Source organism: Crocodylus porosus, unplaced genomic scaffold, assembly GCF_001723895.1.
Source record: "Crocodylus porosus isolate Cpor-Errol unplaced genomic scaffold, CroPor_comp1, whole genome shotgun sequence".
Lineage (NCBI taxonomy): Eukaryota > Metazoa > Chordata > Crocodylia > Crocodylidae > Crocodylus > Crocodylus porosus.
The window spans coordinates 3,692,583-3,720,092 of NW_017728944.1; the positions used below are offsets into that span (position 1 = coordinate 3,692,583).

A 27,510-nucleotide genomic window follows, 5' to 3' on the forward strand; every position below is an offset into this window, starting at 1 on the left:
AAGCATTTAGAGGCTCAGGCGAGGGAACAGGTTTTCTTTGTTATATTTGTACCCTGCTTACCTGGAAGGGTCAGCACAGCTCTGCTAACCCAGAGTCTTTTGGGTTTGTATGACTTCCAGATCTGAGTGTCCAGTTTGAGCCATCTCCAACTTGCAGACATGGGTATTCAGAATTTTGTGACAATTAAGCCCCTTAAAGGTGTCTCAGGTTATGCAGCCAGTATCAGGTGCTGCTCTTGGAAAATGTAGGAGTCAGTGGTAGCAGGGTCTTTATGTTCTTGCCAAGCTGCATCCAGGCTATACTTGGTGACGCTTGCACTTGCCTGGTTATGTGCTGGTCCCTGTACCCCCTAAAGGTGGTGGCAAAATTACATAGATTGCAGAAAAAAGAAGGAAATATTTTTGTTGGAAATTGTTTATGAACAATGACAGCTGTTCCAAAGCTGCTCAGAGGCTTAGTATGTTCGCAGCAGCCCTTCCTGAGGTGGATGTGTGGTCAAAAGTATATGGCAAAGGTTATATATCTTATACATCTGCAGCATATGCGGAGTGTAAATGCTTAATAAAAAATACTTCTTGGACACAGGATTCTGGAAGCATCAGTAGTAGCAGTGTTTTATTTGAGACAATTTTTCAGTGGTTAGCATATCACCAATCACAGCTCATATGAACTCAAGTAAACAGCACCAATCGGATAAGTACAGCATTACAGAATGGAAGAAGCAAGTAGCATGATAGGCAGAGAAGTGGCACCTCTGAATAGAAATGATAGGTCTTTCTGGACAGAGGGCTTCAGCAGAACTGAGTAAATATCAGGAGTATTTCTCATTTGATCTTTTCCTACAGTTTGCTCTCATTATTGCCTTGGTCAGCCTCTCTAGGGGGCATAGAGTTAAATTAATCACATGTCCTTCTGCAATAAACTGTTCAGAGAGAGAGAAAGAACAGTTATTTTCTCTGAAAAGAAATAAAGAATCTGACTGTGTGGCCTCTTCATTCATTTAACAAAGAAACTGTCAGAAAGGTGGCTGGGGGCAAAAATATGTATGGTGGCAAGCTCAGCTGCACATCAAAGCTTTAGCCTTCATCCTATTGCTTTTGGTATGCCCATAAAATAGGAACATTTTGGGATCCCCAGACCACCTGAAAGAGAATGACTCTGATGCCTCTTCCCGCTCAATAAAAATGACAGAGCCTAGAGAAACAGTTCATGTTTCTGTGATAAAAAAGTGTTCTTCACCTTGTACATCCCTACCCTAGGAAGGCGGGGGTTAGGGCTGACAGGTGGGTTGACACATTGGTTGGCACACAGGTTGACACTGGGAAGATGCAGAGAAGGAGTGAGAAGATCGAAGTCCTCCAGTTTTTCCAGCTGAAGACCCATTAACTCCTCTTCCTGCTGCTCCACTGAGAGAGAGGAAGGTTTTTTGGTGAATAAAAGAAAAAAAAATTCACTTTGTGAAAAAGAACAGAACCATGGGGCACTCAGTGCTTTTGTAAACAGTACTTTTAATTATGTGCCTCTGTAGGCATTTTGGAGTCTAAAATCAAGAGTCTTTATTTCAAATCTTAATTGATGAGAGCCAACTGCTTTGCATACAAAAGGAAGTGACACAAACTTCTGATTAAGTCTTTCCCTTCCCATGGGTCACAGGCTATGTCCACAGGATCCTCCAGGGACTCTCCTGGAGGATTTTTTTCAAAACAATTGAAATATTTTTATAAGTTCGAAATAGCTCAGACAGATTTTAGCATTTCAGATTATTTTCCATTGGCAGTTCTTGATCCTGTCTGGTGGGGCAAATGGCAAAATACTGCTCTAAAAGATTCTTCTCACAGAAATTCCTGGCAAACCCACAGCAGAAAGCACAGTATAACTGAGCAGATGATATATTGGTACAATACCAAATTTGAATCATCCTTTGGGTGCTTAGCTAAACCAAGGGCCCAAACTCTTGGAGTTTTGCTAAATAAAGGAAGCTAGTTACAAGTCAGTGAGGATATTCAGACATCACTCTCATTCCTCACCCAGGGAACTTGCTGTTGATGTTACTAGCTCTCACGTTCCATAGTTCATGCCACTGGGGTTTCACTTTATGCTCTGGTGCACCCACAGCCTACTTATACAATTCCCCATTGCCCGCCCTCCAGCAAACACCAGTAAGTCTGAATTTCTTGCTCCAGGCAACATTTGATGTCCAGGAGATTCCTATACTCTTGGTTCTGGCACTCCATTTCCCTCTGCAATTCAGCCAGTTGCTGCTCTACCCAAGTGATCTGTTTCTGTATCTCAGCAAGGCGGGTATTGTAGCAGCATTCGGTTTTGGCCAAAGAGGCTTCCAGAGTGTCTCGCTGTGATTTGAACAAGAAAAATCAGCTACTTGAATCATGCGCGAGTTAATCCATTTCAAAACAAGAAATTGGCAGCTCCCAAAATAAAGCCAGAAACAATTCTCTACTAGCAACAGAGGGGGTCACGGGAGGTATTAGCACTTCCTCATAAAGTGCCAGGATGACTGCTTGCCCAATATCCAAGGAAGCTATGTGCCATGGTGTCCCAGCTGAGCTAAAAATATCACTATCTGTTGTCACGTACCATGCTGCACTGGGCCTGCAGATCAATTTCCATGCTTTGCAGTTTCCATCTCAGTTCAATGACCTGGTTGTTGCTTGACACTATCTCCTGACTGCTGGTGACAACATCCTGATGCACTTCCTCCAGCTGAAAAGCACACACAATCTTCAGAGAGCTCTTAAACAACATTGTACAGTAACGGTTTCAAATGTTTTATTCATGAAATAGAAGAAAAAGACCCAAATAGTGCCCAGTGGACAGGGACTGTGAAAGCTTGACTCCTTTGCCAATGCATCTTAGTCCTGAGTTACTTTCTTGTCATGGTTACGCCATATACTTTCATCACTTCACCTACCCCTCCTTTGCACCTGAACCTATTATTCCCAACTGATGATGCCAATATTGGTGCCTGTCAGAAAAAAAGCTCTTTATGGGAAAAACTTTCAGAGCTTAGTTTAAAACAAAAATATAACAAAAAAATCAAAGACAACATTAATTTTAATGCCGGGGGGGTTGGTTTTTAATGAACAATAACTATTTTTCAAGCAAAGCAGGTTCTTTCTGTGAATAATTTGCTTTCAAATCCAGTTTTCCATTGACCAGCCCTCACCAGTCTGCTTTTGTAAGGAGATGTCATAACCCTTTCGAGGCCTGTCCTGGACAAGGAGCTTCAATATTCTGGCAATTTATTTTGAGTCTGATCAGATTTGGAGCATACTGTGGGCATCATTTCCTACTCTGCACTGCATGCTTGTCAGAACTTGAAATAGCTCAAGTACTTTTACTTAATTCTTTCTTTTCCACCTCTTCTCTCACACACTTAGTATTAGTTGATTTTAGATATATCTAAAGTTCCAGTCAATGCATCAAACTTTATCTAGATGGCAAGCTAGCTACAGTTCTGTATATTTACTGTACCTTGCAAGCATACCAGTCCTCAACCTCTTTGCGATTTTGATCAATCAATGTTTCATACTGGCATCTCATGTCTTCAAGAATTTTTCTTAGATCTCGTCCAGGACAGCTATTGACCTCCACACTGACATCTCCAGTTGACTGGCTTCTCAGACAATTCATTTCCTGTGGAGAGAAACCAATAGTGGGGGAGGAGGGGGAATGACAACATTATCTTGGTTTTGTTCCTTTAACAATAGTAGCAGAAGGCATACCACCTGCCAGGGAACAACTTCCCTACACGGTACTTCTCAAACATCCATCTTACCTTACCCGTCTCTTACATCCCTTCTTCACTCACTAGCAACAATTACAACTGTGAAAAACTCTACTAAATCGCTACTAAACTCTACTAAAAACAGTCTTGCTTGCCTACTTTACTGGGAAATCTGACTCCAGAAGCAGAGCAGCAATTACTGCACATCAGTGAGCTATCCTTCCATGTTGTAGTGTTAGTATGATAATGAACCAAAGCTGTGTGAGGAAGCTCTGACTGTTTTGCTAGAAGAGAGAGTTAGTTTCCTGAGGTCAGCTGTGATTCCAGATATAATGTGTCCTAGGCACAATGTAACAAGGATCCTGCAGAGACACTTTAGGCTTGTCAATGATACACACTGGCCCATGCTTTCCTGTTGGCTTATATGGACAACACGTTTACCCTGCATTCTTCTAGTGCTAACTTGTTATGCAAAAATGATTGGAAGAAACTCACTGGATGAAACTTACTCCTTTCCCTGAACTTAGTCTGAATTAATGTGACAAGTGTATTGACTTAGGGTAAGATCAGCCAAGCCACCTGATAGTCAATGGTGACGGTCAGATGTTGGCTCCTGGAACTTTGTTTTATTCATATTTATTCATATATTGCTTTGAGAATAGACTGAGGGTCAGAGCATAGGATTCAATTACTCTGTTTGCTCTGGGGTAAAGCACTTCTGCTCCCTCTGGTTTAATTGCCTCAACCTAAAATGAACAGAATAATACTAATTTCATATAGAAGTTGTTAAATATAAGTAATTATGAACCTATTTATCTATTATGCCCTCTTGATATTTGATGCTTACCTGAGAACACAAATCCTCATAACTATTACTATTACTTGATTAAATAATTTACCTCCTCATGGCTCTTCTTGACATGACATATCTCCTCGTTTAGGTTCTCAAACTGTATTTCCAAGTCAGCCCTACATCTTGTCAATTGGTCCAGAATTGGGTGTAAGCCATTGAGATCAGCCTCCACTCACTGATGAAGATCACATTCTGTCTCAAACCCAAACCAAAGACAAAAAAGAACAGAGAAGTCAATGCTCATCACAACTTTTCCTTGCTCTTATCAAGCTTGTTTATGAATAGGTCTAAGTTTAGCATCAGCCTCATTTTAATAGTTATGCATAATTGGTAACACACAGCAACATTGCTCATGTAAGCTACTAGAGGGAGCATGACTATCTTTCTTTAAAGCAAATATCTATCCTCACTTCACTCTGTAGTTATCTGCAGTCATCCTGTTGTTGTCAATATTCAGAAGGATCTTGTTGTTCTCCGGAGTTGCACAAATGATCTGGAAAAGAGGAAGGTAGAGAGGACTTTCAGCCCTGCACCTGGCTCATTGTACAAATCAGCAGCAGCATAAGTAGTAAACGCACCCCAGCAAGTGTCCCCATAAGCACAACAGTGTGGAAGGGATCAAAAGTCTCAGAGGCACAGGTCAGAGCAATTCCATCTCGTTCATAGTGCAAATGCAGTGCTGCTTTCTAAGTGTCAGATCCCAGGCTCAGGACAGCTGCACAGCTAAAGGGCTTGAGCACGCAGGTAATTACATTCTGAATTTTGTCCTTCTTCAATAATGCTACCAGTCTACACACAGCTGGTAGCACCTCCACAGCAGTTTAAAGAAACCTGGGGGTTTTCAAAAATCACATTGGCCTGCAATGTCAGCAAAGGAGGCAATCATCCTTGAGGCTCAAATTGCCTTTTGCAGGAGCAAAGAGTATTCATCAGGTTTATTCAAATGAAATTTTGACTGAAAAATTGAAGCACTATCCTAATCCATCTGAATATGGTGAAACGATAGTCCATTGTCATAGTGTCACTGGACTTCTCCATGCCCTCAAGCCAGAGTTTCAAAGAAGCGGATGTCTTCACTGATTTCGATGCGTGTGCACAATCTTCTCTGCCACATGCATTAGGATCATTAGGAGAATGATTAGAACCTGGATGAAAGAAGGAGGTCCTACCTGGTTTTGAAGATCTTCTATTTCCTTGTAGCAGCAGCTGTAGTCCCTTGGCTCACCGTGGTGGCCATGCTTGGCATACCACTCCCGAATCCTGCACTCCAGTTCAGCACTCTCTTCCTCCAGGCATCGCACCTTATCCAGGTCGGACGCCAGGCGGTCATTAAGGTTCTGCATGGTCAGCTTATCATCATGACAACAAACAGCACTGATGCCATCACCAGCTCCTACAAAGCCACCACTGAAGCTAACTCACATACCTCCACCTATAGTAGGTCCAATGCTTCCACCGGCACAGTTGCCAATTTTCAGCCTCCTCCCAGTGAATCCTCCACTGAAGCTACCACCAGAAAAATTGCTGATTCCACATCTTCCAGAAGAGACTGAGCTAACTCTAGCTCTGCCACCACCAACACCACTGCTACCTCTGCCTCTCCCCTGGGAACCACCATTAAAACTCTGCTTTGAGCTGCAGCTCATAATGACAGCAATTAAGAATCCAGCCCAAAGCCCAGAGCAGGATGCACAGATCAGTACTGAATCAGACTGCAGTTTTTTTTCCCTTTCCAATAGATCTCTATTTATACTTTCCACAGTGGGAGTCACCATTTATAGAGATTCTCACCCCCGCCTTTTCCTGTGGGGTTGGTTAGTCTTATGTCTGTGCCAAGAATAATTTCCCCAAGGACATTTGCCTCCAGAAATCCCAAGAAACTTTGTTCAGCAGCTTCGTTTTAAATTGTCACCAAAATTGTTTTCTGAATCATTCATTTTTGCTTGTACAACACAACATAACACATAATGATGCCTAAACTGCTCAAAAAATGAAATGTTATAAATACTATCTAAGTCTCTTCAAGATGGTTGCCAGCCAACTAAAGGAAACAACAAGGCGGGCTTGTTTCTCCTGGGTTATGAGAGACTCTGAAATTGGTCTGGAAAAAGACTGGAGAAGAATCATTTGTGTTGAGGATCTTTTCCCTTTGTAATGTCCAAGAGTCTACACTGGGCAAGATGAAAGTTGGGGAAGAATTTCTTAGGGTAATAGCTTTTATTGGACCAACTATTTAGTTGGAATAAAATTAGACAAGCTTTCAAAGACTTTCTTCCTAAGGTCTCTGAATATAGGAAGCTAGGCACAGCAAGTTAAGCGCAGAACAGGCCAGGGCTGAAGGAAATTCTCAGGGGTAGCAGACAATTAGAAAAAAGAAAAGAAGCTGAGTATTGGGGGATCAAAGCCTACCAAAAGGGGGAACTTGGGGGGTGGGGGAATCAGTCTCACCTTCCTTGTGTGGAAAGTATTTGGGAGTTGGATAAATTATAATGGGCCATATATCCAATACCAGTGTTAGGGAAAGCATTCCACACTTCTGCCTGGCAAAGCTCATTTAAGGCATTTGTGACTAGACACCAGACCAATCATTCCAACTGGATCATGAATCCCTGACAATAACAAACACCAATCATGCTTTGTATTTAAAAATGATATGTCTGCCAAAAAAAAATTCATTCTCCAGTCATTCAGTTTGCTGAGGGCCAGGCAGCATGAGGAAAACCTTGCCCAAGAGGGAAACATGGAATGTATATCTTTCTAAGAACACAAAGAAGTGGTAACTTTCTTTGCATGTAGGTCATCAAGCAATTGTTAGTAGTCATTCGCCCTTACCTTTCTGGAACTATGTATTAACTATGAACTGTGGATGTTCAGACCAACCATCCATACACGAGATTACACTATTTTAACACTGAGAATGTAGGAATACTAAATAAGCCTGACTCAGCTGCAGTTACAGGCACTGGTTATATTTCCATTTATTTTAATAACTTAAGGGAAAAAATTCTTTGTAAAGAAGCCAAGCTGGCTGACTTAGTTGAAGGATGCTCTCCACTGAAAGAAATAACTAGTGAAAAACTACCTGCCATTAAGAGCACCAGTTTTTAGACTCCTGCTCCCCAGAAGAGCAAACCCCGTCTCAAATGAGCACAGAGTTGCTGACAGGAATGAAATACAGGAAAGTGTTCCAGTCGTTCTCTAAATACAAGCTGGCAAAAACTGTCTAATTAGAAATGTCACTAGGAAGATCTCCTGGTTAGGACAGGGAAACCTGATTTTCTTACATGTGGAGTCAAGCAGCTCTGATTAATTCCATTGGGCCTACCTGTTGCTGCAAGAAAAATGTAAATACCTCCCTACTCCATCCTTCTCGATTAGGCAGCTTCTAAAGAAAGCCCCCTGCCACACTAGACATCTCTGGAAATGATGCAAGGGAGGGTGTTGCCTGGACAGCCACTTCATGCTTTTTGAATGCTGCTTTTTCCTTGGATTGAATTATTTCTGCCTATAGTAATTTCTCATTCTACAGTTTTTGAGTGACTTATGTTTTAGGAGCAGATTTTCGTGGAATCCTAGCTAAGAGGAAGGCCTCGGTGGATGGGGTTAGGTTGCCAACTTCACATACAACTCCCAATACTATCTTTGCAACCAAAGCAGAAGAGCAAACCAGATTCAAAACACTGAGCCCAGCATTGGCCTCTTCTCCTGTGCAGCTGATGGTTTGGGAAGAGGTTGGTCCTTGATTTCCAAGTTGATCAGGCAGCAAAATGCAGTTATGTCAGTCACTGGGGTTTATAACTTGTTTCTCTGTCAGTGAAATAGCCTGTCTTCTCCTATTGCAGATTACCACATCTTACTTAGAAATGTTCTTCCCCACAGGTTACTTTGTTTTACCCTTCTATCTCCACATATGCTGCCACCTGGTTCTTCCTGTTTCCCCTTTTTTTTTAATCAATTGAAATTTCATTATTCAACATTTTTTTTGGGAGCCTGTTTTCCTCCATCAGGGAGGGTGTATCTAGTCCAGCAAAGCTTTGTTTTCAAAACAATTGCTTCAGTACTTTTGGGGGCAAACTCATTGTTCCTGATTTTATCTTGCTGCTGAATATTCATAATACCTCAAAGATTTATTATATCAACATAATAATCATAGATAATTTACCACTTGTGCTGACAAGGCCTTGACTATAATTAACAAGTGGAGTCTAAGCTGTGGACTCTCCTAACCAATGTAGAACCCATGTTATTGCAATTTCAGGACTGAAATCAATAGCTGAGGCTGCAATGTAGACAAGATTTAAGGGGAGGGAAAGGTTCTGACTCAACTCTGACCCAAGACGTCATTAATGCAGCTGCAGGTGTGATTTAAGCAAGACTTCTGAGCAGAAGAGAGAAGGTAAAATAGGGATCAGCTGGAGTAACCATTCCCATCAGAACTTCCCTGTCACAGGATTGTACATAGGACCCCTACAAAGGGCACTAGGTTGCATTAGGTGTGTCTCCTCTCAACAGGTATGTAGCTGTTGGGGAGGACATGACAGGGAGCAGTCAGCCAGACTATAAAACTGGAAAATAGCTGCACTGCGGGAGGAGATAGTAAGTTGAGACCCAATGAGGGTAAACACTTCCTTAGTAACTTGTGAACTTCCTCAGCTCCCAGCAGGAGACGCTCAATACCAAACAGCCTGATGGTGCTGGGAACAGGCATACCTAGAGGATGCACACAGCTCTGAGACTGGGGTGGGTAGCTGAGAAATATGTCAGCACAGTGCATGATGCAAGCACTGGATGGTGACCATGATGAGAACATCTCCTGGTATGAATAAAGCAGTGCGTGTGACTCAGAGTAGAGGCATAACCACCAGCTTGCACACCTGTTGGTGCTGATGCCAGCTCTGGCAACTGGGCTGGCAGTGGCAGCAGTTGCCATTCTTGTGTCTCCTCTAAGTGGGCACCTGAGGCTAGTGTGCTGGATACCCACTCCCAGTTATGCTACTAAGAGCTATGGTTTCAGGCCTTGTTCATCACACAATGGCTTCTCTTTCACTTGAGAAGATCCTATTGAGAGAGGTAGGCCATTTCATGTTTCTGCAAGCCTCCTGGGCCACTAATGAGTAGGCAAAGCCCATCCTCTGTACCCACAGCCCAGATTCAGGAATGAGACTGAATCTCTGTTCTCCTCCTAGCAACCAAACCTCCCATCCTGCCACACTTGGCTTCTCCACAATTATCAGAGACCTGGTGGGTTCTGCAGGTGGGTAACTGAGAATGCAGGGCTGCAAAATGAGGCAGAAGTTAAAGTTATGGTGCATAAATGATGTGTGCCTTAGCTCTTTATTCTTGCTCTCCAGATGTTTTCATTTAGTTACAACTAAAACTTTGTAAGGGAATGGGGCACTGCTGTCAAACCTTAATTTCATTAATATAAACTTTCTGGAATTAAATCCAACATCCCCTAGTAGAGAGTGTATGGTGACTATGTTGCAGAATAAGACAACCTAGTATCAAAAAAAAATCTGGGCTCTATATAGTCTTGCATGAAAACCTGCCACATAAAGTATTTAATAATTCCTGATTTCAGACTGTTTCCTGGCCCTGGAACTAGTGGTCTTCTTCCTAGTATCTTCATTTGTACATTGTAGTATCAGTTCTTTTCTTGCCGTTGTATTTCTTTTCTATGACTTTGGAGGCTGTGTTCACTCTGCCTCCCCCCTGCCCCTCCTTCCTATCACAGCCTTTCATGGGGAGTGCAACTCTCCATTAACCACAGGCAGTGGCCTCCAGGATAACCTGTCTTCTGCACTGAACTTCAGGACTAGAGCTGGTCTTCCACTAAACAAGTTCAATAGAAACCTTTTGACCAACTCTCCTTGAGCCCTCTTCCTGTGCTCGGTTGACAACCCTTGCTTGATAGTCTCCAGTTCTCCCATTTTTGCTTTTATTCATGCTACCTTCTACACTAGGAATAGCCACCCCTCCCCTGTGCACAGGGGTTCTCCCAGAACCTACACCTACTTTGAATCCAATAAGGAAATTACACAGCTGGGGAGAGAACGTGGACATTTCCTGGCACACTGGTTCTAACAAAAGACAGTTTGGAAGCTGCACAGAGATTTAGCCTGTGTTGAGACACTGTAGCCAAGCATTTTTGGTCAAGTTTGCTTGTTAAAAGCAACATATTGTGTAGAACTGCAGCTTTTTGTATGGTTGCCGCCATGCACTATGTAAAGACTGAAGGAAGCAATCACTTCCTAGGCACAGGATTTTGGATGCATCAGCAGTAGCAGAGTTTTAGTTGAAACCATTTGGTAAATTACCGGCCACAGCACACAGCTGGGTAGCAGTGGTTGGAAAAACAGCATTGCAAAAGGTAAGAAGCAAGCAACATGATAGACAGAAATATGGCCCCTCCAAACACCTCAAATGCACCTCACTGGATGGATAGCATTAATAGAGCCAAGCAAATGTCCACTGCATTTCTCCTTCTTTTTCCATACACTTTGCTGTCACTTTTTCACTGATTTGCTTGTGAGTGGGGGGAAAGGAAGGGTCATGCATGATGAAATGACAAGCAGTCTAGTTAGTCCCATGTCCTTCTTCAATGACCTGTTAAGAGAGATAAAAGGAATTATTACTTTCTCAGGAGAACACAAGTATTGCCTGTAGCATAGGACACAAAAGAGTAGGATGGGAAGGAATGTCCAGATGTCAACTAGTCCAACTCCTCTATTCAAGATATGATCATCCCTAACTAAACCTGAATCCAGATCATTTATAAATAGATTAAAGAGTACTGATCCAAGTACAGGGCCCTGGGGGACACCACTGGTCACCATGCACCATGCTGACACCGTTCCATTGATTATCACTCTCTGGATCTGACCACAGAGCCGGTTCCCCAGCCATCGGACCATAAGGTTGTTGAGGCTGCAGTTCCCCTGTTTTGCCATGGGGACACCAAGTCAGTATACTGGGTTTTATTTTCAATCCCAGCTCCTGCTTGATAGTGGCAATGGGTAAGTTACCACATCTCTTAAAATCTCCTGACCAGCCTACAATGGGAAGCATATAGCAAGACAAGACATGCTACAGTGCTCTACCATCAAAAGTAAAATAGAATCTGTTCCCCTGAGTTCTCCTGTCCATGTCTGGAGATGGGAAAGAAGGGAAAGAAGTTTTACTCATGTTTTGACTCAAGTATTTCTTAGCCAAACCTTTAAACCTGCTGTGAATTGCTGATGAAACCAAGCTAGTTCTCACGTTCCACAGTTCAAAGCACCAGTGTATGACTTATGCCTTCCTCAGCCTATAGTCTACATGCACAGTATCATTCTGTCCTCCCTCCAGCAGGCAGTGATAGGTCTGAATCTCTTGCTTCAGGTGGCATTTGACATCAAGAAGGGTCTGGTATTCTTGATTCTGGCACTCCATTTCCATTCGTAGATCTGTCAGTTGCTGCTCCACACAGGCAATCCGATCCTGTATCCCAGCACGCTGGGTGTTGTAGCGACATGTAGTTTCAGACAATGAGGATTCCAGAGTCCCATTCCGATATACTGAAATGTAACTGATTAAGACTCAGGAAGTTGGGTTGTTCGAATGTAGAAATAAAAGCAAGTGCCTGCAAGCATCATAACTGGCAGCTGTATTATCACTTCCACCCACAGTGGTAGGGATGACCAGTTACCCACTATCTCAGAAATCCATTTATCATTCAAAGACAGGTAAGATATGCGTGGTAGTAGCAAGACATACTAGGCTGAGCTGGGCCTGCAGGTCAATCTCCAGGGCTTGCAGTCAACATCTCAGTTCAGTGACCTGGTTGTTGTTTGACCTGTCTCCTGACTGCTGGTGATGATCTCCTGATTCACCTCCTCAATCTGAAAAGTTACAAAGGAACAGAATGAAAATATTTAGTGGGTTTTTAAAGATCAGTGTCAGGAGAAGATGGTGCACTCAGCAGTGAGGAAGGGAAGAAAAGGAGTAGCTAATCAAAGGCTGTAAGGAGGCCGTGAGCTATTGGAAGCTTTCATTTCCCTGCTCTCCAATGCACCTATCTTCTGGTTATCCTCAACAGCTTCCTCACTCTGCAGGAGACCCTGTTATTCCAGTCCTCTGAAGTCCCACCAAGTTATACCACTATGCAGCTGTAATGACATGTTGCAAGCCATCTTGCTGCCCCTGCCCTGAACTAAAAAGCAATTTGGAAATATAATTAAATACTTGAATCCACTCTTGGCCATACTGCATACAGCATTCCTTTTTTCTCATTGTGTAACTAATACTGAAATGTCTCTGGTACTCTTTCTTAATTTCTCTTCTCCTTTTGTTCCTCACTGTAAGTATTTCTTTATTTGAGTTCTGTCTAGAGAGGCCCTCACTGTATTATCAAGATGTCCAGGAGTCTGCAGGTATAGTGTGGACATTTTACCTTGCATGCATGCCACTGCTCAGCCTCTTTGTGGTTGTGCTCCATCGTATTTTCATACTGGCATTGTTTGCCATCAAGCCTTTTCCTCAGATCTGGGTCAGGACAAGTGTTGACCTCCACATTGACATCTCCAGTTGACCAACTTCTCAGACAATTCATTTCCTGCAAAAAGAGCAGAGTAGCAGGGATATTCACGGGATGAGTACGGAGCAGCCACATGAAGCAACTCCACTGAGAGGCTCCTCCCTGGCTCAGTTCACAGCTCCCATGAAATCAATAGAGCCTCATCAGCCTGATTCCCTGGTGAATTTGACTCCAAAAGCACTTACTGGGCAGCAATGGGTTATGCACCAACTCGGTGTTGTAGGGAGGGTGAGGATGAATGGAACCAGAGTGAGAAACTGCTGACTGTTCTGCTGAGGAAGAATGAGGTTCCTACAAAGATCTGCATTTCTACATCTACCTGACCATTCCAGTTGCTGGATGATGAAGATTGACTGAAGAAACAAACCTGATGAACAAAATCCACACATTTCCCTGAAGGGGCATGGATTAAAGATCCAGATGTGGTCACCCAGGGAGGCTGAGGCCAGCAAAGCCATGCAGTGGCCAGTTCTGATAGCCATATACTGTATTTTCCCACATACCACATGCCTCCAACTAAGATATGTATCTTGTTTTGGGAAGTCAGAATGAAGAAAAACCTATTTTTACAGAGTGATGGCTACACAGAGCAGAGACAGAACCGCAGCTTCAGCTGACTCACCCTTCCATTCCTGCCTAACTAAAACCTGGAACCCTAGCTGCTGCTAAAGACTGGTCTCCCTTGGTAGATCTATGACTTTGAAAAGAGCTAAAGAGTTTTCAGTACTGTGAAATAAAAGAAGAGAAACTAGGAACAGCTAGCAGACAGCAAAATAACCCAAAGAAAAGTTGGCTTGATTAAAAAGAGAGACTATTGGTAACACCTGTGGAGTGAAGAACACTAAACCATGTCAATTGACTCCCTCAGCTGCCTGAATAGTAATGCAACTGCTGCTGCATGGTGGATCAGGAATCAAAGCTAACTGCTTTTATTCTGGACAGAAAATCCTCCTTAGACATGTGGTGTGTGAGTAAATACAGTATTAGCTCCTTGAAGTGTTGCTTTGAGAAGAAGAGAGAATGAGTTAGTGGTGAGCAAATTAACTCCTGGGTTCTACTCCAGTCGCTGTTACTGACTTGCTTTTTGCTGCTGAACAAGTCACTTCTCTTCTCTGGGCATCAGCTTTCCCATCCAGAAAATGAACTGAATAGAATACCACAGGGATTGTCAACCAGGGGCACATGTACCCCTAGGGGTACTTAAGCAGGTCATAGGATATACGCAGTGGCAGGTGAGGACGGAGCATGTCCTGGGGGTGGTGGCAGCATCTCCCCTGGCACATTCCCATACTTTGTTTCTTACTGGGGGAAGGGGAGGGGTGCACTGAGTGCCACCGACCCCACACAGCACACCATGGCACCTCCCCGCCCCCCACCTCAGCTCGCTGTCTGTACCCACTCCGAGGAGCAGGGCCAGGGAGGGGGGCAAAGGCAGCGGTGCCCCCCTGCCAGATAAGGTGAGGGTGTCTTGCACATGGTAACCACCGCCATCACCACCACCCTACACCCCTGCTGCTGCTGCACCTGTGCCCACACTGCTTTCCTACGGTCCAGTGCACATGCAGCTCTGTGGGCTGCTAACAGGTGACGCACAATTGGCCAGGCATGAGGCCCATCAACAACCCGTGGAGCTGCATGTGCGACAGGCCATAGGAAAGCGGCAGCGGTGCATGGCAGTGGATGGTGGTGACAGCAGCAGTCACTGCATGGAAACCCCTCCTTCCCCGGCCAGCCAGTGCATGTGCAGTCCACAGATGGGCACCACTGCCCTCACCTCCCCAGCCTTGCTTCTGGGATCGGGCACAGAGATGTACTCCCCTCGCTCACCCTGCCATTCCCAATCTGGCCCCCTGCAGCCCCTGCACTCTCCCCCTCCCCACCCTGCTCCTTCCCTTGTCATACACTTACCTATTAGGGGGAGTGTCTGCATCTCCATCTGTGTGTGCATGTGTGTCTCTGCATCTGTGTGTGTGTATGTCTGCATCTGCCTGCATGTGTGTGTGTGTCTGCATCTGCATGTGTGTGTGTCTATTCCCTGCCTGCCCAGTGGCAGCAGGCACATGTAGGGTGGCCATTCGTCCGGTTTTATAGAGGATGATCTGGTTTTCTGGTTCTCTGTCCTCTGTCCTCTGTTGATACAAAACCATACACCTTTATGTCCTCTATTTTTCACCACTCGGCACACCCCTCTCCTCCCCCTCCATTACCAACACCATTGCATATGCCTGCCAGAGCCCCCCATTCAGCCAGCCCCCAACACTGACACCACTGCGGCTGCCTGCAGGAGCTCACCACTCACCACTGCCATGCCCCTGCCGCCGATACCACCGCCTTCAGGAGCTCACCATCCCCCCCAGCCTTGGGAGGCATGCAGCGTTCATGGTGGTGGGGACACTAAATGCATTTAGTTGTACTAAATGCAATTGTCCTCTATTCTTGACGTACCTCGATGGCCAGCCTAGGCATATGGTGGCATCGTGTGGCTCTTGGGCCAGTGGCAGCAGGATGCAGAATACAGCCTGCAGCAGCAGCTGCCTCCACCCCACACACAGATCTGGGGGGCACATGCCCCCCAAGGCCTCTGCCAGGGTGCACTCAGTGATGGGAGTGCCCCCCCCCCCCCAACCTCCAGATGAGCTGCTCTCTTGGCTCGGTCCTGTGCTCCACCTTGGCTGTGCGGCGCCTGCCCCTGCCCCCGCACAAGCTTCAGTCCTAGCCCCAGCCCCAGCCCCAGCCCTACTCTCTGCCTCACCACAATCTTCTCCCCACCCCACCCCTTAAAAACAAGGAAAAAATATAAAGGGATACATGAGCTGAAACTTTGAGGCAGAAGGGGTACACTTGTTAAAAAAAGCTGAAAACCCCTGGAATAGCACACGCCTCAGATGGCCCCCACAACATGTAACTATTGGATAATCTACTTGTTGATTGTATGCTTATTTACTAGTTTCAGATTAAATATACTTGACAGTGTAAAGGTACTATTATTACTCATTAAGAAGGAATCCTACCTCCTCATGGTTCTTAAGACGGCACAGCTCATCAGTCAGGGCCTCAAATTGTAACCGCAAGCCAGGCTGGCATCTAGCCAGTTGTTCTAGAGCTGGTTAAAAGCTAACAATGTCAGCAGCCTCCATACACTGGCAGAGTCCACAATCAGTTTCAGACCTAATCCACGGGCAAGGAAAATATGATAGTCAGTACCTGATCTCCCCCTATAGTGTTTGTCCTGTATACAGTTCAGTTATGTGTAGGTCTGTTTCCCCATCTTCTTTATTTTCTTCTCTGTGTTTAATTGGCAAAGAGCTTCATTGCCCACAAGCTGAATTTAAACAACTCAGAAACAAAACCCCTTTTTCACTCCAGGTATTATGCATTTCACTCCAGGTATTGTTTTATTTTTTACATTTCCTATGAATGAAGATCTTGACACTCTTTTTGTGTTTATAGTTTTAGCATTTCAGCAACAGAAGCAAATTCTTTCTCACCCCTGTAACAGGAGGCTTGATGCTCCTGCTACTTTAAGGTAAAATAGGCAATATGAGAAGCATCCTGCATGTGTGGCAGAGGCCAATTAAAGGGTCACCTGGCCAGATAGGCCGGACTTAAAACATATAAACCTAGGTCCTAATCTAATTAGGCAGTCTAGCCCTGAAAGCTATAAAGAGAGGAGCTCCTGGTCAGCCGGGCTCCTGAGTAACACCTGAGCTGGGGTAAGCAACTCTGGAGGTCTGGACAAGGGACTAAGGGGATGAGGTGATCCCACCAGGCCTGGGAGTAAAGAGGCCTGGGAAACAGAATAGAAGGATTGGGACCCAGAGGGAGAGAGCTTGAGCTTAGGAGGGGGGCATGTAAGCAGGACCAGGGCACCCAAAGGTCTCACTGGCCCAGAGGGGGGCCAGGGCCCAGAGAAAGGGGCCAAAGGTGAAGGAGGGCCACAGCATGGAGACTGGCAGGGCCAGGGGAGCCCATGAATCTCAACTAGCCTAGAAGTGGGGCCAGGGCCCAGTGGGAGGGAGAAAAGATTGGGGGTCACAGCCAGAGACCAAGGGGACTAAGAAGACAGTAGCCCAGGAGAACCATGTGTCAACAAGGACAAGGGGCCCTTAGCCTGAGAGGGTTGTTAGGAACAGCAGAGAGAGAGAGAGGAATGAGTATCACCTGCGAGAAATGGATGTGGGTACCATATTGGGGAAGATGGAGCCCACATAACTTAAGGCAAAGTAGAGATAGATGGGATTGGGGATCCCTGGGGCAGCCTCTCTTTCCAAAGATCTAAGAACAACAAGGCATGGCAGGAAAAGTGAAGGGGAGCAATCTTCAGGAGCGAGGACAGAGCAGGGACTGAGTGGCCACCAGGGGACATCGCAGCCACCCCTGAGATGAGTGCCTGTTACATTGGTGCATTGGCAGGGAAAGCAGCTGTGCAGGAGAATAGAGAAATGACCCCTTGGGTGAGAAAGAAAGAGCAAGCAGAGCTAGGGAGCCCAGAGAGCTCAACTGGCCTAGGAGTGGGGCCAGGGCCCAAAGAGAAAGGGCAAAGGCTGGGGAGGGCCACAGCCAGAGACTGACAGGGACAGGGACCTGTAGCCCAGAGAATAGAGGGTTCAGTTTGGAGAAAGAAAAGGCCAAGCAGGAAAATCCTAAACTTATTTTTGGGCAAGAACAAGGTTTAGAACCAGAAAGAGGGCTTGTGAGATGCAGAGACCAATATGATGCCCAGAATGGACTGCCTCCCTGTTTGTAAAAGATTATAACATCAAAGCATGGCAGGTGAGGAGAACGGGAGATTGCTCAAAGAGAGAGCAGGTTGATAAGGATTAAAAGGGCTCCAGGGGCATGATGGCCACTCCTGGAGTTGAACTTGGTTACACCCCCAAATAAATTAATGGAATTTCCCATATCCAAAAGTTCTTCTGGAAGGAGAGGGCAAATAAATGCTTCAAACTGCCTGAAAAATGCAATGTTAGTGGATTATTCCTCTGTGTCATCATAATCATGGCTTATTATGTCATGGATGTGGAAGTTCAATAGTTTTCTGAGGCTTTTTTTGAGTTTTATTTCTGGAACATGACTGAGATGTGGGAACACAGGGACTTTTGACTAGCTTTGTCCTGTATGGAGACATACTCACATCACTCAGAAGTTGTCTGCAGCCATCCTGCTGTTATCAATGTTCAGAAGGATCTTGTTCTCCATGGTTGCACAAATGATCTGAAAAAGGGAATGGTAGAAGGGACTTTCAGCACCACTGGTTCTTCACTCTGCACTAAGGCAGACAGTAAAAGCAGCCCATTATAGGCACAACAATGGGGAAGAGACCAACATTCCCAGAGACAGAGCAATTCCTTCTCATGCACCATGGAAATGTAACAGTGGCATCTGTTGCCCAGATCCTGAAATTACCTGCTTTAACACAGACCTTTGTACATCCCTGACCCCACTGCCCATCCCTGCAGTTGACCCCCATCACACATTAGAGTAGCCTGAAGACTACTGTTGTAACTTAAGTGAGAGTATAGTGTCAGCAAAGAGCTGAAAGTGCAGCTGCACATCCCAGAGCCATTAAGGTGTCTTTCTATCAGAAGATGCCCACAGGGCAGCAAAGCAGATGCATCATGCAGAGAAATTTGTCTGATATGAATATCAGCATTGCCTGGTGTACATATTAATACAATCAACATTCATAGATACTTTACAGTTTTCAGGAAACACTCTTGCTTAAACTATAGATAGAAGAGCTTGCAGCACCTAAGCAATATAAAGTTCAAAGAATTATTTATTCCTAAGGTATAGTAGCACCTATGTTAATATGGGAGACACTTGAAAGTCCAGTTACCTGCATGAGTGAATGTTACAGCTTAGATAAAAGAGAATACAAACTAAGACAAATTGCTGTTAACAGATAAGATGGTAAACATGGAAGCTAAGTGACCATAGCATCACAGAAAATTAATGGGTCTCCAGGAAAAGCAAATAAAAAAGAGGCTTTGGAACTTCTGAAGCAGCAAAGAAACAAGAAACATAATTGAATAAAAATCCCATAATATGCATCTTTTCCTATTCATAAATTATCGTACTTTGAGTGGGATCACACCAAGCTCTGCTGATGCACAAGATTTATTCACTTCCACTTTCACGCTCTTAAGGGTGTTTATAGACATGCTTGCGGGGGGGAAGGGAAAGGGAGCTTTAATTAGTGTATCAGCATCCCTGAGCTGAAAGATGGCAGCACTGAATGAGCTTTCGTTTAAAGCACCCTGCCAACATTTTTCAGCACAGGGACACTGATACACATGACACTTGAGTCTGGTGGAGTGCGGTAATTACCACGGCCCAGTAGACTTTATTAATTAAGATGCTACAATGTGTTGCAATTACAGTGTGTCATGTGTATAGGAGCCCTAAGAGGGTTTTTTTTCCTTGAATCCAAAACTATTAACTCATTAAGATACCATTTCATTCACCAGGACTGTTAAATTTAAATTCAACTGGGAAATCTAAACACTATCCAAAGCCATCTGACCATGTTGAAACAATGGTCCATTTTCATGGTATTGCTGGACTTTTCCATGCCCTCAAACCAGAGTTTCAAAGCAGCAGTTGTCCTCGCTTACTTCTATATGTATATAAAATAATGCCTCTGCCATGTGCATTAGAATCTAACCAAAGATTTCAAGGGAAGCCAAAGAGAAGGATTAGAATCTGGGTGAAAAAAGGAAGTTCTACCTGGTTTTGAGGATCTTCTATTTCCCTGTTGTAGCAGCTGTGTAGTCCCTTGGCTCACAGATGGGGCCTTGTCTCGTGTACCATTCCCAGATCCTGCATTCCAGTTCAGTGTTCTCTTCCTCTAGGCACCGCACCTTGTCTAGGTAGGAAGTCAAGTGATCATTTGGGCTTTGCATGGTCAGCTTTTTATCATTAGAGACTAAGAGGCCATCACCAGTTAAACGACAGCAATGTCACCACCAACTCCAACAAAGTCACCACCAAGGCCACCCCCCTATAACCACCTTGCACACCTTCTTCTACAGAGGGTCCAGAGCTTTTGCTAGTACAGCCTCCAGCACTCAGGCCCGTCCCAACGAATCCTCCACTAAAACTACCACCAGAAAAATTGCCAGTTTCACCAGCTAACCCGAAAGGGGCACATCTTCCAGAGACTAAGCAAATTCTAGCTCCACCAACAACAGCGCTGTTGCTATCATTACCCTTCTGCTAGGAGCAGGCCGTGAAACTGTTGTTGATGCTACCGCTCATAACAACACCAATTGAGAATACAACCCAAAGCCCAAAGCAAGATGCACAGCTCAATATTCAGTCAGACTCCAAACTCTTGAGCCCTGCATATCTCTACTTATACTTTCCTCAATGGGTGTCAACATTAGAGAGTTTGGTTTCCTTTCCTGTGGGGTTGGTTAGGCCTATTACTTATGCCGAGAATAATTTCCCTGAGGGCATTTCATTTGCCTCCAAAAATCACAAACACGGATGATACCTTTCACAGATGAGCCTACAGACTTCACTTCATCAACCTACTGGATACAAACAATCAGGAACTAAATATAGACATTGGATTTATGACATGTTATAACCTGCCTAACTTCTGACTCCCCAGGTACCTCTCCACTATTTACCAGCTACATTCATTCCCCTCTCCCCCAGGCTATCTCTCACCCACTGACTCCCCAGTTTATATCTTCATTGACTGGCTTTCTTGTATGCACACCAACCTCTGGCTTCTTTACTATTAATGCCATCCAGGAAGAGCACACACCAACTGCAGATGCTTCCTCAACCTGACAAAGGGTAGTTGTACCCAAAAGCTTGCAAAGAAGAATTTTTTCCAACTATTTGAATTGGTCTAATAAAATATATCAGATTTACCTAAAGAACTTTGTCTTCCAAAACACAAAGAAAACACTTTACATGTCAATGGATTATTTTTTAAAGTCCATTGGTAATATTATTCTCTGTATAATCAGGTTTTTATTTATGATGAAACTATACAACAACAACATGGAACATAGTTACACTGTAGACAAAAGAACAAGCAATTGTAACAATTTTCCACAAAGTCTTTTCCAGCACTAATGTCTGAGACTGCTATCCACAGACTTGCGCAAAGCACATTGGTGCTAAGTGTGATCAGACTTCAGGCTGTCAGATCATTTTAGCTTGCTTATAAATCCTGAGCTGTGCAACGGAGTGGAAAACACATAAAAGAACCACATTGCATATCAGTCACACTTTACATGTATATATTGTGTTGTCTGCTAAAGCACGTTCTCTGGGGGTTCAATTTGCTGAAGGCAGGGTGGGAAAACTTCAGGCAGAGGTTCTCTAAATCAGAGTCTTTTTCTTTCTGACAATCCAAAGGAAAAGGTTCTGTTGGACATAGGTTTTCAAGCATCTATGCCTTGCATGCATGCAACTAATCTTGATGTGATGCACCTCCAGTTATACAGATTATGGTACTTCTAAGAGAAGACAGGAGAAGCTGCTACTCTTCCTGAAAGAAGTGAGATTTCTTTGTGTAGTAATAGGTATCAAGTGTGACTGGTCATCTGTGAACAGAGGATATTCAGACTAGCCAGGTACACAGTTTACGCAAGACTTCACATCCTGGAGAATATCAGGAGCAAGAGATCTATACAGGCATCAGCTCAATCTAAGGAAAGGCAGTAGAAATCCTTCCACTGTGTCCCTGAAGCAAGTCAGGAAAGACTCAGTGTACTTAGAAAGGTAGCTAAAACGATCCCTTAAACTGGGGACCCAATCTGATTTTCAGTCAGAATGCTACACTGGGGAAGGACAGAAACAATCACAATATTTAATGGGGCAAATCCTTAGCTGTATTTATTTAGCACTCTGAACAATTCCACAGGACCCAGCTCTCTCTCAGAGGAAGGTTTTCACATCTCTCTACACCTAACTCCTCCCTGTCTGAAACCCCTTAAAGAAATGCACCTGCTAGCTGCCCACTCATTGCCTTCTAGAATAGACACTTCTGGAAGTTTGTCAAGGGAGCCATATAATAGCTACTTCCAAGAATAGCTAGTTTTGCCCAAGGTCATTGACCATAAGTATCTTTTTCAAGAGCAAAATTAACAGGAAAAGCCTGATCTTCCTTTACATATGCCAGGCTGGAAAATGTGTAGCGCTTGCTAAGCTTCCAACATTTTCCTCCGCCGGTGTAATACATTGTCTCTTATTGTTCTTACTTAATGCACTTGGAGATTTTATGTGCCACGTTTTGTTGTTTGCCACATTCATGTTCTTCCTCTTGCTGCTTCTCACAAATCACATTCTGTCTTCATTGTCTGTCAACATTTTCTTTGGCATCTGGCTGTTCTCTATAAGGAGGGTGTATCCGTTCCAGCTCACTTTCAGAAGTGTTGCTTGCCTTGTATTGGTAAGCTCATAAATGCTGATTTTATCTCAGCACCTTAAGTATAAGATAACTCCAAGATTATGTTGATCATGTATATTTCCATGTTTTGACATCCCAGCAATACTTTGGCTATAATTACTAAGAGATACTATCTATGCTGGCAGCATTAGGAACTGCTGCAGTTTGAACAGTGAGATCCACTGTTTTGAAATGATATTTTTTTATTTTCCGTTTAGAAATTTCTTTATGATAAGCAAGGAAATAAAACAAACATTTTCCAGAATGATTGTTTTCAATTTTTTTCATCAAAACCCCATATTTATTGGAAAAAAATATATTCTCCAAACAAATGATGAGCCTGTGATACGGGACCGTGTGTTCCCTGTATAAACAAAACCACAGAGTAAATTAGCAGTCATTCTGATATGATTAACATGGATCTTGGGATTGTACGTGTTAGCTCTGAACCCCCATTGAAGTCAGCAGAATGTTTCTTTTTTATCCAGGCATTAATTTGTTATCTGATTAAGAAAAAGCTCTTCTGACAACTAAGAACAAAAGTCTGACAACAAGTTTAGCACCTTTCACTACTGTATACACATTTATGCACTTGGAGGCTGGTAGGCTGTCAGAGCTTCTTCAAACTGATGATCAGCCCATAATGCCCAGCTGCCTCACTATGGGCTAGTTCCTTACACGGCGTGCTTAAAAGCACAGAATTATCTGCAGAAGGTAATTCATCATAATCTCCCTCTAAGTTATTCTGTGCCGCATTTCTCTGTATCTCCAAACAGGACGCTTTCCACAGTCAAAGGAGTATGGCAGACTCAAGATTTTTGAGAGGCCAAATGCTACATTTCTCTTTTCTTCTCTACATTATTTCCAATTATTTGTGAATTACAAACAAAATATCCATGCACTTCACTTTCTGAATTGCTTTTCTGCAAGGACTTAGCTATTGTAGTCAACAATGTATCGAGGAGATTTAGGTTCTTGGCACCTGCATAATTTACTCAACAACACTTTGTGAGAGATGTATAGTACCCTTTGTACTGCAATTCTGCCTTGTAATATCTCTGCCAATTTACCTTAATCATAACCTGTAGTACCTTACCTTTGCGTGACAAAAAATTAAAATATAGATACATCAAAGAAGATTAGCATGTAGTCCAGGGACTGACAGGTGAGAAGGCCTGAGAGCTAGCTCTGGCATTGCTCAGACCCCAAACTTTATGGTATTCCCAATCTATACAGGAGCTGTTGGCCCAAGTGGTTGCTCTTTCAATTTTTATTCTAATCTCTTGCACTCTTGCTAGCTCAATTTGGAACTTCACACTATCCTGAGGAGTTCATTGTTCGGTTTTCATTTTACACTTCAAAAATATTTGCTATTTATAATGCAGTTTCAATGGATATTGTATCCTACAGTAGTCACCTCCTAAAGTTTAGCAGTTACAACTTCTCCTAAAAGGGGAGAAGACTAGCCTATTAGCAAGTTCATCTGTCCATGGTGGTTCAAAGATTTCATAGGGCTTGTCAAAACTGTTCTTGTTTTCACTAATTTTTCTTGAGTTTTTTTTCTTCAAATAATTGAGATGTTGATATCATCATTTCTTTTCTTCCAAGGAGTTCTTTTCAGAACATAATCAGCGGCATTCCAGCAGCTTCATCTTATATTTAATCAAATGTGAATTTCCTCTTTTATAAGGTCTTTTAATGATATAAGTAAAGTGCATAATGGAAGGTGATCTCTGGAGTGAGCTTTTATTGGCTTTTCACAGATTAGTCCACAGCAGAAACCTACCTAACCCCTGCACTGAAGCAAAGAGTAGGAGTACATGAATGCTTGTGAAAGATGTGTTCAGACCCAAAACCTTGGAGCCTGTGGCAGGCAGCATTTTTCCCCAGATGGGTGAGTCCAAGACAAGAGAGTTTTCAAAGACTTCCAAGAAGGCAGTTTGTTATTGTATTGCAAATGTCCAAATAAAAATGACAACCAAAAATAACAAATCAACTGAAAGGCCACCTCCTAACAAATGTATTATGCTGTCATTCTGAATCCTGTGAAATAGGGAAAAAAAATTGAATAGCTCTCACCATGGCATCTGTTTCTTATCCTCCATTAAAAAATAAAGCAAAACTGCAGTAGAGGAAGAGTACTGTGGTATGATTGCCAGAGGGCCTTCTACTCTGTGAAGTAATTAGGATCAAAAGATCAATGAAAATGAGAAAGAAAGACTAGGTTTTCTTAAATGATAGATGACAATCCCACCCTCAGCTTCTCCTGCGATGACCAGGGTCCTTATATTGCCTTGGACTATCACTGTATTTGCTGACCAGAAACAGCTAGTAAGCAACACACAAAATAAGGAGGTCCTTTTTAAGTCAAGGACAGCTGTCTTAGCAAAACTATTCAGGGTCAGAGATAACAGAAGAATCCCATTCTCAAGGGAAAGAACTTTTTATAGGTCAGTCATTGAAATTTAGTCGGGCTTGCAACTCCCACTGTCTCTGCTTGTGAAAGCAGCCTTTTATCTTGCTATTGACTAAAATATCTCACTTCAAAAGTTCTTGCAGTTCTTCTTTGCCATATCCAGCTGACCTGTTCCACTAAGTGTAAAACTGGGCCCCAGGGGCTCCAGAGTTCTGCCTCTTACTCACTCATTTAGCTACCCTATATCTGTTTCACCCTCTCTGTTAAAGAGTACTAATAATAAGTTTCTAGCTACCTTACGAGGGTGTTGCCAGAATAAATGACTAATATTAACTCAGTACTTTGAAGATGGAATGAATGCAATATGTTGCAAGTGCTGTTATGATTATTAAGTTTGGTATTAAAGTGTCCTATGTATAATCTAAGACAAAGTTGGCAAAGGTCCTTTCCAGAGCATTTCTTTGGTCTACCTTTTGGTCCCCTGCTCATTAGAAGTTTCTTTTTCATAACTATTCTCTGAGGACCTTCCATGCTCTTTACAGAGAGCACGTCTGTCCCACTAGAAATTTCGTCTTCAACCTTCCTTCTGCAACTCCATAAGGAATCTTTTTATTTGCAATTGCACCTTGCAAAATCACCATGGAAGAGTTGAAAAGTGCCTTTAGTTATTTGCCCAGTTCTTTGGTGTGCCAGTTATCCATGTTTCACAAATTAGTGAGTCCTAATCCCTACAGCAGTGTAATAATAATCACCATAGCAATAGTAAATAAATTCTGAATACTTTTGTGTCTTCAGAGCATTGTACGGTGCAAAAGATAACTAAACATGCTGAGCATTGCTTCTTTTCTTGTTTGTGATATTACGGTGATTTTATGATCAGTGTTGCATTTTATGCTTTGTATTGCATTGTGCCTTGGGATGTATATTTGCCTTTTCATTAAAAGTACATTCCCTAGGCCACTGAGGACCATGTCTAATAAAATTCTATCCAAGGACTCAAATCCATTCTGACTGAAATTTTGATGGATACATAGGCTGTAGTGTATTGTTACTTCAATAATTTTTCTGATGATCAACTCAAGGTCCTCTGGTGATTATCAATAAGAAAATAAATACCTGCGAAAAATACTTAAGATACAAAATCTTCACTTAATCCTCCAGAGAATTTTTGTCTCCTCTGATGTCAGGAGATTATCAGATGTTCCCAATTTAAGCCTCTTAGGGTGACGCATAGAGTCTGTCACCATACGGCACGCTATGGCAACATAGCAATCACATGGCTACACATGATAGATAGCTACATCACCATATCAGTGCACTTCCCACTTACAGCATGCTGCTACAGCGATGCAGCATGAAAACATAAGCATGCACCACTCGTACAGTGCAGTATGGGCAGTTACTGCCCCATGTTTTAGTACTTCCAAAAGGAAGTACTAAAGCACAGCATAGTAACAACATCACCATATGGTGACATGTAGATGCACCCTTACAGAAGGAAAAAAGTCTGGTATCCATGGCAAGTGTATCCATCCATTATGGAGCAAAGATTTTATGGGGCTTATAATATTATTCTTGGCATCATCATCCATCACTGTGAGGTCAATGAATTCACAGAGCCAAAATACATTTTTGATTAATTATGATATTTCAGATGTATACAACTGCCAGTTATTGGATGAAGTGCACTAATTTCCCTGTACAACTGTGCCTTGATTCTTCTGTATATCTATTACTCTGTCCATAACTCTTGTTGGGTGACAAAACCTAAATACGGTCAATAAAGTCTATTGATAGGCTTCTATTAAGTTTATCCTGGAACTGTTAAAAAATATGGCTCTATTTCTTCATGATACCTCCAAGTCTAAAAGTACCAATGCAGGGGCAGAAGTGGGCCATGGCTCCCAGGCACCGGCCTGGGGCATGGGGGGGCCACCGGCCGGGCCCTTCAGTCTTCTCATTGTGTTATGTGACTTTAAGTATTGCTACGAGAAGGACGGGCACCAGAGACCCATGGTACGTCACTGTGCTCATCCCTCCTAACTTTGCCCTGTCCCCATTCACCACTTGTCACGTCAGGTCCAGCATTAAGTTCTGAGCTCCTTGAGTCAAAGGAGTAGATCTTTATGCCTGCTCCTTAAAGACTTTAATGCTTTTATGAGTGCCATGGAAAAATGAGTCATTAATAATAACCTATAATTTATCACCACAGGGATTAAAACCAGCTGAAACATCCACCTGTACATGGTAAGAATCCAAGAGAAACTGATTAGCCTCTGGCCTGAGCCCCAGTTCTGTATAAACAAGGTAAATGATGAGTAGTAGGTTTCAGCCATTGGCAGTTCCCACCCCAGTGCCACACATTGAAAAGCACAGACTGAGATCTGGACAAGTCCTGAGGCCTTGGGATCTATAGTGATCTCCTCTTCTATTTAAGTCATGTGGCTAGTGGACACTGGACACATTGGCTACACTGTTAGGCCTGACATTGAAAGGTCTGTATATCAC

The 27,510-nt window shown here is 43.3% G+C and overlaps 2 pseudogenes; both read right to left on the reverse strand.

Annotated features, from left to right (window-relative positions):
- Positions 1-1,196: 1,196 nt before the first annotated feature.
- Positions 1,197-6,341, reverse strand: LOC109320333 (annotated as a pseudogene).
- Positions 6,342-11,692: 5,351 nt separating this feature from the next.
- Positions 11,693-22,379, reverse strand: LOC109320403 (annotated as a pseudogene).
- Between the last annotated feature and the right edge of the window lie 5,131 nt (positions 22,380-27,510).